This window comes from Papaver somniferum, chromosome 10, assembly GCF_003573695.1.
Source record: "Papaver somniferum cultivar HN1 chromosome 10, ASM357369v1, whole genome shotgun sequence".
Taxonomy (NCBI): Eukaryota; Viridiplantae; Streptophyta; class Magnoliopsida; order Ranunculales; family Papaveraceae; genus Papaver; species Papaver somniferum.
In genome coordinates this window covers 97,873,350-97,886,612 of record NC_039367.1, presented here as the reverse complement: position 1 = coordinate 97,886,612, position 13,263 = coordinate 97,873,350, and the positions used below count along the sequence as shown (strand labels likewise).

General features: G+C 38.0%; 1 pseudogene; it reads right to left on the bottom strand.

Moving 5' to 3' along the window:
- Positions 1–10,335: 10,335 nt before the first annotated feature.
- Positions 10,336–12,769, bottom strand: LOC113317388 (annotated as a pseudogene).
- Positions 12,770–13,263: the final 494 nt, after the last annotated feature.

The window sequence follows — 13,263 nt, the reverse complement described above, 5'->3', positions numbered from 1 at the left end:
CCTACATAAGGACAACAATGGGAGATTATAAGGTTCATTACAAGAAATCCCCACATAAAGTTCTAAAAACTAGTTGAAAAGTATTGTTTTGTAACATACCGGAGGCATTTTATAGTATTCAGACGTATCCGGACCAAGCGGTTTTGAATTTGTTGGATCAATGTATGTCACAATCTAAGGAATGAATGAAAAGAAAATTGAATTAGTTCAAAAAAAATTAAATTACTATGCCGAGTACTAGTTCCGGCATGCTCGACGACAGTTCCGCCAAAATAACCAAAGCCGGAAACAAGTGCCGGCATTCCATCATAATGTTCCGGCATTTCAGAACTGCACTTGAAAAAGAGGACCTAATTTTAAACAGTGCCGGCATTGTTTTTTCTTGAACATTAATGCCGGAATTGGCAATACCGGCATGGTCGTTACACAAGGTTCGAAGCCGGAAATCGGCGCCGACATGGTAGATAATTCTAAAACCACGCCGGTAATTTGTGTCGGCGTTCTACGTAATTTATAAATCACGCCGGAATCCTGTGCCGGCGTGATCGATAATTTATATACCACGCTGGTATTTAAGTTCAAAATTCTTTAACTCCTGGATGTTTTTCTTGTGGTGCCGACATGGTAAAGTTGGGAGTGAACCATGCCGGATTGGATATTCCATGGAATATTCGGTGGTAGGTAAAAAGTTAACTGCGTGCCAGCATGGATTTTTTTGGTTGAAGACCACGCCGACACTTGTTTCAAAATGGGGGATATTTTTCGCCGGCATGGAAATAGTATGAATACCATGCCGATTATGGTGGTGCCGGCGTGGTATTCATACTACATGTGTGCCGGCACCAAGCTTTTTCAGAGAAAAAAATGGCGGTTTCAAATTTTTTTTTCAAATTTTCGACCTCTTAGCAACATTACCTGTGTATTGGGGATGCTTGTATGTTCAACTTGTTTACTTTCTTGGTTTGGTTCTTCAAAAAGCACTTTATTCTCACGAAAATCATATTCCAGGGGTGTTGGTTCATCATATAAGTCCAATTGTGAGTTGTTATCATTAACCGAAGATTGAAGATATGCTTTTTGTTGTAGTTGAGCTAAAGATTCAGCAGCTGCAATTCTCTCCTCACAATCATCTTCCATTTTCACAAAAAAATTTCCACTCAAAAATATTTTTCCCTCCTACTCTCACCTCACTCACACAAATTCAAATAAAAATACACACTAATCTATCCCACAAATACTTAAGATTTTACTAATTATTATTAACCACTAAACCTGATTAGTGAGGGCTAGATTAGGAATTAAAAAAATAATTACATAAGGGGTGACCTAGATTTGATATTTGGATCCAGTTTTTGTCATGTAGCTATATCCCCAGTTAGTTTTGATATCCCCAATCGCGCGTTCAAATAAAACCCACATTCCTAATCTAATACTCCCTCTGTTTTTGGAAAAGTGATACTTTCACTCTTTCATTTTAGTCTAAAAATAGGCTAAATTAAAAAAAGTGAAAGTATCTCTTTTGCAGAAACGGAGGGAGTAGCTTTAAAGAAATAATTATCTTCTTGAACTTCTTCACTATCCTATCAGTCACTGGAGAAAACTTTCAGTCAAATACTTGTGTTTGTGTAGTTCATTTTCCATCGTCCTAACTTAATCTGATACAAATCAATTTCGTTAACTTAACCCCAAATTTTATTGGATCTAAAAATAATTTTAATCTGATACAAAGCCACTGCCATAACATACAGTACCGCACCACTATAAACTAGAACACCGTTGTCACGGTGGGGCGGGACGAACAGAAATAAAAAAACAACAAAACGCCATTATATTGAGACGGTAAAAAAAAAAAATTGTGATCCCCGAACATATATGAAACCACTTTGCTTTTCTCTTTATAATTAAGCTGTATCGGCACGAAATTGTTTATAATTATATTGGGATTCTTTTTTTGTGGTGATGACAGTCGTACGTGGCGGTGATGCTATGTGCTTGCCTCCTGAACCTCAATGTTTGGCGGTGATGCTATGTGCTTGCATCCTGAACCTCAATGTTTTGATAATGGTATACAAAAGAACTTTATCCTTACTTTCCGCCAAGTGCAGGTTTAATGGCCACTTACCACAACAAAAGAAGCCTAAAGCTTTGTAATTGAATGAACTTTATCTTTTGAAATTAACCACAACAAAAGAAGCCTAAACCTAGCTAATCTATTCACTACCTTTTCCAGTTTTCCTCTTTCCCTCACATTTACAGCCGCACCTTTAAGAAAGAGAGATCTCCGTTCTACCATGAAATTAATCTCCCCACTCTGTTCCGATCAAAAGAAACTGTATCTTGTTCTTCGCAAAAATAATTTGTCACAAATACCGTAGCCTCACGCCCTCTCTTCTGCAATCTATTCGATTGGTATTAGAGGTCAGGGTTTCTGTATTTCAATTAGTAGCTAACGTTTGTATTCGATTGAATTGGATTATCCAATTAACTTTAGTTTTCCTTTGTATCTCAACAATCAGGATTGGTGTATGAACTGAAGTGTTGTGTATGAAACTGATGGAGGTGGAGGATGGTGGTGGCAGTGAGTGTGAATTGAAATTCGGAATCGGTGAAACTGAAAAATGTAATCGAAATTGGTTGCTGGTGCTGGTGGTGATAGTGATAATGATGGATCAATGGTGGAGGGTGTTGGCGGTGCTACACAGTGAAGCAAAATTGAAAATTGGTCGAATTAGTGATAATTGTTGCTGGCGGTGACGGTAGTGCTGTTGGAGGGTGTTGGTGGTGACAGAATCAAAATTAACTGATTAAGTATAACGAAGAGTACTGGTTAAATTGGTGATGGGGTTGGCTGTGGAAAAATGAACGGTGGTGGTGATGGCAGTGCTAAATACGGCGGTGGTTAAGGAAAGAATGGTGGTGGTGGTGGTGGTGGAAAGAATGGCCTCGGCGGCAATACTGTGGGTGTGGGTGGTGTCGGCAAAGGTGATGCTGTCGGTGACAATGGTAGGGGTGAAAATAAAAATAGAAATGAGGAGGATAGTGAAGGAATTGATTTTTAAATTTAAGGGTATTTTGGAATTTTCATGGCCCAAAGATAGGGCTGCACATGGGTCGGGTTGGGTCGGGTTTGGCCTCACCCGTCACCCAACCCACTGATGGTGGGTAACAGAAGTTGTCACCCGCAACCAACCCAACATTACAATGGGTCGCTTTTCACCCGACCCACATTACGGTGGGTTGGATCGGGTGGGTGGTGGGTTACCCACCATAAAATACAATGAACATTACATTAAGAACCCAATTGAAATAAGCCAAACCAAAATCAATCTTAGGAAACAAAACCCTAATTAGTATTTACAAATTACAATGATTCCTAGTCTCACCTTTGGTTGTTGGTTTACTGATGACGATGTTGATTGATTGCTGCTGGTGATGTTGTGATTTGATTTACAAAGCGAAGAGAAAATGAAAAAATAAACTGAGCCTCTGAGACTTCCATTGAAGGGAACTGATTGAAGACTCTTCAGTGAAAAGAATCTACCGATGATTAGGTTTAGGCATTATACATTATCACTTCAATGGATGTGGTTTATCTAGGATAGGTAATCTAAGGGTTAGCATTAATTCAGAAATATTTAGGTGGGTGGGTGGGTTGGGTCGGGCGAGGGAAGTTGTCACCCACAGTCTACCCACCATACGATGGTTTTTGATGTTGTGGCCCATAGTCGACCCGTTCTTAAGTGGGTTGGGTCGGGCGCGGGTAATTTCAGGCGGGTGTGGGTTGGGTTAGTGGGTTGAGTCGGTTTTGTGCAGCCCTACCCAAAGACTACCACCAAAATCAATTTCCGGGACTCCCTCTTACGGGCCTTCCGGTCGGTCGGCCCAATAATTTCTATGTTCGAAAAACAAGACCAGTTAAATAAAGAAAAAACGCGTGTTTCATGTGAAATGCAAATCTTTGTTGTTCGCTTATGCTATCAGACAACGATGGACATCTAAAATGCGTCCCTACCTTTTTGAATTTGTCACTTCCTTCCTATCCATTTGGAGTTCGTTAGGGGGAGATGTACTTAATGCTAATTTGTTAGGAAAGTCAAATTTCTTCGGTTAGCCTTTGTGAAGCAGGGTACTATGAGAATGAACAAGCTTCTCTCCGTTTTCAAATGAACGATTTTTTTGGGGACTACTCAAAAAAGTGGGAACTACTTTGTGATACAAATGTCCACCCTACATTATAAGGGGTGTCCTAAAAGATTAGGGAAGACTAATCTTCTCTTATTCTAATTAAGGTTATAACTAACCCTAATAACCCACTAATCTAACCCACTACCCACTAATCTAGCCCACTAATTAAATCCTAATTAAAACCTTAATAAAAAACTTAAAATCGGTTTCAAAACTGATTATTCTTTTCTTCATCTTCTTCTTCCTTTTCCTCTTCTTCGTCAACATCGACGTTAATCGTCGATTCAAAAAAATTTCATCGTCGATTAATCAATCTTCATAAGCAATGCGTGCCAAGCAAACACCCAGACTTCCAAGATTGAGTCCGGGACTCCCACATATAGTGAATCTCCCAAAACAATTGCTACTTCAAAAAGAACTTGAACCACCGTTCAGAGGCAAAATCAATCATCCAACAACAACCAAGAAGTCCGATTCAAGTGAAATGAAAATCCGCGGGTAATTTCCTTCTTACTCATTCTTTTCAATTCGTTATTTGTTGAAGAAATCGATTAGAAATCATCAATACCCATTGAAAATGGTAGTTACAATAGACATTTCGGCTAGGAGAATTTTTTGTGTAACCCTAGAATTGCTAACTGAACTCCAAAAATAAGAACAGTTCGGTGTGCTCGCAAAAAATTGAAAAATATCTGGTAACCGAACTACACAGTTCGGTCTACTCGAAAAAAAATATATCGTCACCGAACTCAATCTTTCCTTTGAAAGAATGAGTTCGGTTTTGTCGATAATTTCTCTTGCTAACCGAACTTTTGAAATTTTAGTTCGGTGTGCTCGTAAAAAAAACTCTCGTAACCGAACTAAAATTTTCAAAAGTTAAGAATGAGTTCGGTTTTGTCGATAATTTTTATGGCTAACCGAACTTTTGAAATATGTAGTTCGGTTACGATGCAAAAAAAATTTGGTAACCGAACTATAGTCTGCTAATCACAAGTGTTGTGTTTACTTTATTCTTTAGTTCTTTTTGATTTGATAACACAATATTCTCTTATGTTTAGCTAATACTTTGGTTTTTGTTCATTAGGAACAAAGGAAAAAGATTGAGACTACAACTAGATGAGGATTTGAAAACTCCCACCCCTTGTGGAGCAAAACATTTAGATTTCCGAAAACGTGGTGCCACAAATGCTAAACATGGAGGTGGCTTGTTACTGGAAGTCAACCAAGATAATGTTCGTGATGTAATCCAAGATGTCAATGAAGAGGTGATGGAGAATACAATTGATAATGTTATTGAAGAAGAGAATGATGACGAAGAAGATCAAGAAAATTAAGGCCAAGGAAATGAAGAGGTTGAACAAGAGCAAGGAAATGAAGACCAATGAAATGTAGAAGAAGAAGAACTAGAACCCGACAAAGATGGAGACGGACAAGAGGAGGAAGAGGAGGGATAGGAGGGAGACGATGAAGAGGAGGAAGAGGATGGTGAAGAGAGAGAGGGGATGATGATGAAGAAGAAGAGGAAGAGGATGGAGAAGAAGGAAAGGATGATGATGAAGAAGAGCAAGAAATTGTTCATGTTAAAGAGAAGATAGGTTCAAATGAAACTAGGTTCTTGCCTTAACTTGGTTTAGTGCCCAAATGAAACTAGGTTCTTGCTCATCTCTTAATAAACAAAAAACCACGGTAAACGGTGACTTCGTCGAAGTACGCCCAACAATAGTCAACAATGGCATCTCGTACTTGTTCGTTTTATAAGTGCAATCCATTATTAGAACTTGATGAAAGCATTGAGCCAATTGAACACTTGTCGGATGCGCAATAAAGAGTTGTGTTATCTCTCCTTCCGAATCCACATCCTTCTGAACCGCGTAGTTTTTCTCTTGGGCCAAAAAAAACAATTGTTGCATTACTTGTCTATCTCTCCATTCCTTCCTTCTAATTGTCTCAATTGCATTGTAAATTGTGGACAAAGATGAGCGGTTATCCTTGTTATCCTCCTTTAGTATTTGGAGCATTTGAACCGGTGAAATACCCATTGTCCTCATTTTAGATACCTTGTCCATCTCTTTAGGAGTTAGCTTTGCCACCATGAAATGTCCTTCAAGATGCTCCGGACGAGGATGATTATGACAACCTTGCATAACCCTGTAAAGAACCCATCCACTCTTATCTTCATTGTAATTAAATGCAAGCTTGAATGGACAATTAATCTTCTTTGAGAAAGTTTTGTTCTTCGTATTTGTCTTTCCTTTATAAACATAACCCTTCCTCTTGTGGCTTTTATCAGGATCACCGCTTCTCTCACAAACCATTTCAAACCGAGTTTTGCTTTCTCTCCCATTCAATAATAATACGCACATGTCTTTTTGTGCATGTTGTCTAGCCCAACTCTTTGCATCTTCCGTATTTGGGAATACCAAGTCATTCATATAGTGATGGGATGTGTCATCGTACAAAATACCAACTGGGGAAGGTTGGTTTTCCATTGGTTCTATTGGATCACACAAGTAATAGCACAACGTCAATACCATAAAAAAATTCCTTACAAGTTCGGTAATGTAAACTTTTTATCGACCCTACCGAACACAAAGTTCGGTGGTGTAGTTTACAGAAATAAATTGGGTTCTTACCGAACTCGATCTTTAGATTTTCTATGTACAAGTTTGGCAATAAAACTGAAAAACTCGACTAAACCGAACTCAGAGGTTCGGTTAGAAACGCTGTATTTATATTTTTATTGGACCTTACCGAACAGAAAGTTCGGTATCAAAAGTGCTGATATCTACTCAACCGAACAACACACTGTAACCGAACTCTAAAAAACCACCATTAACATGTAGTTCGGTTACCTGCGTCTGTTCAATTTAGTAACCGAACTACACATTAAGAACGGTTCGGTTACCTCGCAAGCTAAATTTGGTAACCGAACTAGGTTGACCTCACCAAATTTTTTCCACAAATTTTGAGTTTGGCCAAATTTTTGCACAATTCAAGCTACATTAACTAAATATGAGGCATACCTGAGTACCCATAGCTTCATCTTCAGGTTGTGGCTGATGAAATCCATCATTTGTTTGGTTAGCTTGAGATTGGAGAAAAAAGTTTTCATCATCTAACAAATAACTCATATTTGGATCATTAGAAGTATTGACAAATACACAATGAGGTGAAGGGGGTTGTGATTCTGATTCTGAAGTATCATCACATGAATCACTCAAATCATAATTACTAAACTCAAAAAAAGATTTTTGGGTTCACCCATCTTCTTCTTCATATTTCCTTCTTCTTCTTCATATTTCCTTCTTCTTCTTCTTATCTCTCAATAATAATGTTATAACAAAACAATCCTACTAATATAACTCACTAGTCACTAATTAATCAGTTACTAATCATAACACTAACACTAATTAATCATCACACTAACTAAGTTAATCATTAAGGATAAAGTAGATATTTAGAAAAAATCAGATAAGGGGTGATTTGAAATTACTACCAATAACCACCCCAAAAATTTGAGAGTAGTTCCCCCCATTTTTCGAGTAGTCCCCAAAAAATCGTTCTTTCAAATGGACTTCGTTTGTGTTTTATTTTGTGGGCTCCAAAGCCAATTTTGATATTTTTGTCTACCTTAAAATTTAAATGATTATTTTTTATTTTATTATATATATATATATACATATATATATATATATATATATTTATTTGTTTTACCTAAAAAGATGAATTTCTATCTGTCGGTGTAGAAGTTATTCTGGAATTTATGGTGCGTTCAGATGCACGTTCAAAAGAGAGTTGTTGCTGAATCTTTAGCTCAATTATAAAAAGAAGTTTTTTCTTTGAATTCTCCATTTTTTTCTCTGAAAAAGCTCGGTACCGGCGCAGAAGAAGTATGAATACCATGCCGGCATATGTTGGAAATTTTCATAAATGTTTGCCTCTAGGCAGAATTTTCGGTGATCGACCTGCCGGCACAGTCAGTTCGTTTTGATTTTTTTTCTGTTTTTCAGTCCACTGCCGGTACAGTCAGTTAATTCTAGAGCATGCCGGTACAGCTACCGGCATCGTATGATGCTTGAATTTCTTTGCCGGCACATGATGTAAAGTATCCAGAAACTTGAAAAAAAAATTCACTTGAGTACCGGCATTGATAGATTTCTATTGAGCATGCCGGTACTTAGTTACGGCATTTAATGTTAGTTACCAAGCATGCCGGCACCATTTTCCGGCATGGTCTTCATCATTTCCGAAGATGTAAAAAAATATATTTCTGACATGGTCTTCATCACTACCGGCATGGTCTTCATCACTTCCGGCATAATCTTCATCACTACCGGCATGGTCTTCATCTATATCGGCATGGTCTTCATCACTTCTGGAATTTTTTTATCACTTCCGGCATGGTATTCATCACTTTCGAATGTAAAAAAAAAAAAAAGAATCGATTTCAAATTGAGGAGCCGACAGAGAAGGAGAAGACAATTTGAAAGGGAGTGGGGAAAATTTAGAATTTGAAAGGGAGTGGGGAATATTTAGGTTTCAAATCCCTAACCCTAAAAGAGATTAATAAGAGGTGAAGATGGAAACGGGGATATGATTTTGTTTTTTGATTTTTTATTTTGAAGGAAGAGTATTTTAGTATTTTTGCCCCCCAAAAACACCCCTTAGCAATCACTATTGGATGGGGGAAGTAATTCATATCCCCCAATTACTCAATTAGTTTTGATATCCCCCAATTGCGCGTTCTTAAAAAATGCAAGAAGTTAGTGTGGATGTGACATTCAAAATAACTTTTAGAAACAAAAAAGTCAAATTTTTGGAAAACATACTGGCTTCTGATTCTCGTATCCATACGCGCTATAGTATTTAGCCTAACTTCTGACGTATTTTGCTTCTTCAAGTAAAAGCAACTTCTTAAGATGTATCTAAAGTCCTTTTAAAATGTACATTGGTTGAATCGAGCTATTTCTGATCACATTTATTTTTTTTTATATTTGGGTCGACCGACCGAAAGGCTCGAAGGGAGGGAGTCCCCTTTATGGTCATTTTTTTTTTTGTAAAATGAGGCATAACGCAAATGTGCAATTTGAAATTGTATGTATCTGATTTTGGATTCTCATTTTCTGAAAAGGAAATTGAATTCTATGAGAATGGTAATGGTAATGTAGGAGTTAAGAACCATGAATTTGTATTCGTTTTGCACTTTAGAAGCTTTAACTACATGTGCATGTTCATTTTCTATCTGAAGGTGGTTTGCATTCCAAGTGTATCATCTTACTTACATATTGGTTGAATACAGGAAGAGGATTCTGAAGAATATGGAAATCCGGTTTCATCAGCATCTAAGATTGCTGACACTAATAAAACGAGGACAGAGGCTCTTTTGAACAAGACTAAAACCACAGTTTCTTCTAAGCTGATTGTCATGAGAACTGAGTATGCACATGGTCCCAATCTCACTAATATTGACACTCCTGGATTTATTCTTAAGGTGGGTGGTTTCTTCAACTTCCTTGCTTGATTTATCTATGGTTTGTGCAGGATTATTAATGAAGTTATATACTGTTTTGCTGTTATTCCCATTTAATATTTCATTCTGAACTGAACATTCTCAAATGCTTATTGCAGGCAAAGAAGGGTGAACCAGAAAATACACCCGAGGAAATCCTATCGATGTAAGTTGACCCACCACTATCCCATTCCACAAAGGGTGACGTGTATATACGATGGTGATGTTACAATTGCCGGAAGAGCAACACCTGGGAAAACAGATATTGAGGGAGGAAGTCTTATTGGAACGTTAATAGAGATTGGGTCAGGTTAAGTTTAGGGCACCAGGTGAATCAGGTCAAGAAGCGAGGGCTACTGTACGTTCACCACTCCTGAATATCCCCAAGTCTAAGTCTATATAAACACAACATATTCTCATAATCTCTCATTCATACACCATCTCTCTCTTTCTTTCTATCTCGCTACAGATTTCATCTCCTTTAGAAACACATAGAAAATCAAGAAACCCCAAGATTCTTTTTCAATTATATTTCTTTTATTCTCTGAAGCAGCAGTAATAAATGATATCTCAATCGTCTTTTTAAATTTTTAATCCTCTCTGCAGTTAGTGTTCCTTTACTTTCTCTTACAGTTAATATATCAAGATATATTATTTTAGTGTGAGTATTCTGATTTGCAACTTAGATACGCTGCAACTGAAAACGTAGAGAACTTGGGCTCCTTCTCAAGCTCCTTTCCGGATCGTCTATCAATCTTGGTGAGGATCTCAGCAAACTTCACAGAAATGCGAGATGTGTGACAGTCAAGAACTGGGGCATAACCGTTACCGATCTGACCAGGATGGTTCATGATGATGACCTGGGAGGTGAAGTTGGAAGCTTCCCTTGCAGGGTCATCCTTGGAGTTCGAGGCGACGAAACCACGCTTGAGATCCTTCACTGGGACATTCTTGACATTGAACCCAACATTGTCTCCTGGAAGAGCTTCTTGAAGGGCTTCGTGGTGCATCTCCACAGACTTAACTTCAGTGGTCAACCCGGTGGGTCCAAAGGTAACAACCACCAGGCTTGATGAATCCAGTTTCAACACGTCCCACTGGCACAGTTCCAAGACCTCCAATCTTGTAAACATCCTGAAGTGGAAGACGAAGGGGCTTGTCTGAGGGTCCCTTTGGCTCAGAGATATTGTCAAGAGCCTCAAGGAGAGTTGGTCCCTTGTACCAGTCAAGGTTGGTGGACCTCTCAATCATGTTGTCTCCCTCGAATCCAGAGATGGGAACAAAGGCAAGTTTGTCTGGGTTGTATCCAACCTTCTTTAAGTAAGATGAGACCTCCTTCACAATTTCATCGTACCTAGCCTTTGAGTACTTGGAGGTGGTGGCTTCCATCTACAAACACAAACACGAAACACATGAAATAATAGTTAGCCACGGGAAGGATAAACAGCATTGGAAAGTCTAAATTTTATAGACAGGAAAATAACTGTGAGAAAGGTATACCTTGTTACAACAACGGATCATCTGCTTGACACCAAGGGTGAAAGCAAGAAGAGCGTGCTCACGAGTCTGACCATCCTTTGAGATACCAGCCTCAAAATCTCCAGTGTTAGAATCGATAATGAGGACGGCACAATCAGCCTGAGAAGTACCAGTAATCATGTTTTTGATAAAGTTACGATGTCCAGGAGCATCAATAACTGTGCAGTAGTACTTGGTAGTTTCGAACTTCCATAAGGCAATATCAATGGTAATGCCACGCTTCATTTGGGTACCTAGGATATCCACGCTACCCTAGGTTGCAAAAACATGGTAACTCTATGGATTTACCAGTACAACTGTGCCCTAAAAAAACTAAAAAGTATCTCATTATTTCCATTGTGAGTATCATCAATTAAGAGCAATCCATAAACAACTCTAAGCTACGATTCATCTCTCCGTATACAACCCCAGTTAAGAATATGCATAGAAACTCTTTGAATTAGAGCAATTGGGGCAAAACCAATTAGGCGATATTGGCGAAAAACAAAAGCACTCCCATGTTTTCTGCAAGAGGGGTATCAATGAAGGGAAACTAATAAGCAGAAATGAGTTCATCCCCCTAATTAGGGAAAGCTGAATAACAATTATTAAACAAGTATTTGGAAAGTGTGGAAGAACAACAAATCCAAAACCAAAGCCACTATTGATAGCTGCTCTTTTCCAATTGACCTTAAATTGTTCATCTTCAGAATAGTCATCCTGTTACAAATCAATCAAACATAAAAAGAAAAAACGAAAACCCAGCCAGTTGGTACATTGAAACCACAATATCAGTGAAATACCTACATGGCTTAGGTGTGGTTCTACTTTAATCCTTGTAGAGCGAGTGATTCTCTGAGCACCAATTAAGGAGCCCTTACTTTCTACTTGTAACTTGGGGCATTGCAATAAGAATAATAACAGGTCTGTATTTGCCGTTTTGGCGACTGAGGTGAATATGTTTTAGTTAATGCCTCTCATTTCCAGTTTGAAGTGTTCAGTGATGTAGATGGCTGTCTGATCAACAGTTAAATAATTCAACTTAAAGATTGTTCTGACAGTTTGCAACCTCATTTCTTAGAGCCATAACAACAGCTAATAATATCCTTTCTAACACATTCAACTTTTACATCATTATAACTGATAAAAATTGCGTATATTAATGAAAGCTTACATCTTGAAGCTTTCTTTAGAGGGAATGAAATGGTTGCAGCAGCAGCAGCAGCAGCCTTCAGAGTGACGCTGGCTTTGGTGTTAATCTCTGTCAGACATTTTATCAAACATTTAGCATACTAACTGAATCTGTTCCAAACTTGATCAAAATGAAAACTATGGACTGGAAATCACCTCAAATAATCATCCAAACAGTCTTCTAATCACAATCTTCAGTAATAACAAACCCCATCATACCCAGACAGTTGCAAACTTGAAAGGAATACAATATGCACACAAGAAAATAAACAAATTCAAGATGATATTATCTACGTGAAGGAGACGAAAGAATCAAACTCTTTGAATTCCTCCATCTCTAATTTGTTGTTTCAAGGTAAATACCCGAAGTGACCCACAAGCAGGGCGGAGCCAAGGGTTGACTAACCCTGGCTCTAGCCCACTAAAATTTCAAAAATCCATGTTTAGCCCTTAGTTTTCTTCAGTTTTTTAGTTTAATCCTCTAGTTTTTAGGATTTAGCTCCTGATTTTTAATAATCTAGTCCACCAAGTTTATCAAAAATTTTTTAGTCCCCTTAAACTTAAAAGTTGGCTCCGCCACTGACAAGTAGAAAAAACATACTAATGTCCACAACGTATAGACTGAAATGCTGAGGTTGCTTTTTAAACTCCAAGACTGGAGGAGTTGCCGCAAGAGGAGCCAGAGAGCTAATCAATTTCGCTGAAAAGCACTAGTCGTTCGCATTGCAAAAAATGTCCCCAACATTTAAAAAATAAAACTTATATATTCAATAATACAGTCGTGCCCATCTTGTTGCGTGTTTTTTTTACTACGTAGTACAATTCTAGATTGATTTAAAAAATAAAACTTATATATTCTA